This window comes from Myotis brandtii, unplaced genomic scaffold (genome assembly GCF_000412655.1).
Source record: "Myotis brandtii unplaced genomic scaffold, ASM41265v1 scaffold1166, whole genome shotgun sequence".
In the NCBI taxonomy this organism is placed as follows: Eukaryota; Metazoa; Chordata; class Mammalia; order Chiroptera; family Vespertilionidae; genus Myotis; species Myotis brandtii.
In genome coordinates, this window is record NW_005354034.1 from 594292 (window position 1) to 597220 (window position 2929).

The following is a 2929-nucleotide window of genomic DNA, read 5'->3' on the forward strand; positions in this document are numbered from 1 at the left end:
GGACACAGGGGGGTCCCCCCCAGCACCCACCCGGGGAGACCCAGGCTCCGCGACACCAACACCCGCCCGGGCACCCCGTCCTCCTTTGCTCTGGGAATCACACCAGACGGACAGGCAGGCGGACAGACAGCGGGCACCAGGCCCCGAAACTCGCCGAGGAAAACGCAGTCACATAGCCAAGTCGACGCCGGCCAACCGATCGCTGTCCCAGGTCCCTGCGAGCCGGGAACACGCACGCACACGCACACACACGCACACGCCCCCTCTCCTACAAAACAAAAAAACACAGAAAAAGAACTTTCCGTTTTTTGTAAAGATGTACGTTTCCTGATTACCTCTTGCTAAATAAATCTATTCTATCTCAGGGTGAACAGTGAGTTTGGGGGTGTCCTTCCTTCCCAGGGGGATCTGGGGGGGCATTTGGTCCCCATGGTGGGGGTAGGCGTTGGGACCAGAACACAACCCAACAAAATGAACCCAAGCGATTGCCTTAGTGTGTTATTGTTGTCAATATTGTGGGTGTGACGTTCTGGGCATCCTGAGGCCAGACCCTGAGAAGCCTGGCAGCCTCTGCCTATTCTTATTTTTTATTTTTTAAAATATATAGGGTGTCCCAAAATTCACGCAAGAAGTAATTTTGATAGAAAACACAGGTTTATAATTAAAAATTGTAAATTGTTTATTGATTCATAAAGTACACAGTATAGGGTTATGTATGGAATAGCACATCGGGTCAATGGCCTCCCCGGCTTTGCTGGCACAGACGCAAAGCCGTGGTCTTCATTGGTCTTCCTTGTCCCTGCTCCTGGGCCATCATTGGTACTTGGTGATGCTTATCAAATTGAAGGGATTGAAATCAAAAGGCAACAGATATTAGAATCTGATTCAATCAACCAAGTAAAATTAGGCTTTTATTTTTTGTTGTTGTTAATGCTCACACAAAATTCAAATCTTGCGTGAATTTTGGGACACCCTATATTTTCATTGATTTCAGAGAGGAAGAGAGAGAAACATCCACGATGAGAGAGAATCATGGACCAGCTGCCTCCTGCACGCCCCACACTGGGGATGGAGCCCGCAACCCGGGCCTGTGCCCCGACCGGGAATCGAACCGTCCCCTCCTGGTTCATAGGTCGACGCTCAACCACTGAGCCACACTGGCCGGGGCTAGGATGTGTTTTTATTGATTTTAGAGAGACAGGAAGGGAGAGAGACAGAAACATAACATCACACGGCTTCCTCTGGTACACACCCCAACTAGGGGTGTGCCCTGACCGGGAATCGAACCTGCAACCCTGGTGGACAGGGTGATGGCCAACCACCTGAGCCCCCGGCCGGGCCTCGCCCTGTGCTCCCCGATCCTGGTCCCTTTCCGGACGGTGCCCTGCGGAGGCCTCGATGCCGTGGGGGCAGGAGGCCCGGTGGCTGTTGTCACAGGGACACAAGGTGCCACCCGGCATCATCGGGCCCTGCATGTGCTGTGCACAGCTTGCCACACACGGCCACACGCACCCACACGCACCCACACACACAGCCACATGCACCCACACACACCCACACACCCACATGCACCCACACGCACCCACACACACAGCCACATGCACCCACACACACCCACACACCCACATGCACCCACACGCACCCACACACACAGCCACATGCACCCACACACACCCACACACCCACATGCACCCACACGCACCCACACACACAGCCACATGCACCCACACACACCCACACACCCACATGCACCCACACGCACCCACACACACAGCCACATGCACCCACACACACCCACACACCCACATGCACCCACACGCACCCACACACACAGCCACATGCACCCACACACACCCACACACCCACATGCACCCACACGCACCCACACACACAGCCACATGCACCCACACACACCCACACACCCACATGCACCCACACGCACCCACACACACAGCCACATGCACCCACACACACCCACACACCCACATGCACCCACACGCACCCACACACACAGCCACATGCACCCACACACACCCACACACCCACATGCACCCACACGCACCCACACACACAGCCACATGCACCCACACACACCCACACACCTCAACTCCAGCCACACCCGCCCGGGGGTGCCAGCCAGAACCCCGGAGGCACCGTGCCTCCACCTCCAGGGACTCACTGGGTCCGGCCAGGCCATCCTCCTGCTCACCCTGCAGCCGGCGAGAGCTCCTCCCACCTCTGCCACCACCCTGCACCGCAGTTCCCAAACTTCCTGGCCAACGGGACCCCTCAACACTCTTCTGAATTAATGAGAACCTCACGGGAAAGCTCACACACGGTTATACCTGGAAATCTAACTGCATTCCTGACTCCTGTGCTCAAAAGTGAACCTTGGGGAAACTTTAAAAATCATGATTGTCCGGCCAGCGTGGCTCAGTGGTTGAGCGTCCACTTAGGAACCAGGAGGTCAGGGTTCGATTCCCGGTCAAGGGCACAGGCCGGGGTTGCGGGCTCAATCCCCAGTAGGGGGCATGCAGGAGGCAGCCGGTCCATGATTCTCTCTCATCATGAATGCTTCTATTTCTCTCTCTCCCTCTCCCTTCCTCTCTGAAATCAGTAAAAATCTATACTAATAAAAGGATAATATGCTAATTAGATTGGGAGACTTTCCGGATGTCCTTCTGGACAAAGCCACGGTGGCGGGGCCGGGGCAGAGGCGGTTAGGAGCGATCAGGCCAGCAGGGGAGGGCAGTTTGGGGCAGTCAGGCCGGCAGGGGAGCCGTTAGGGGGCGATCAGGCAGGCAAGCAGGTGAGCAGTTAGGAGCCAGCAGTCCCAGATTGTGAGAGGGATGTCCGACTGCTGGTTTAATGGGATCGGGCCTAAACCAGCAGTCAGACATCCCCCGAGGGGTCCCAGATTGGAGAGGGT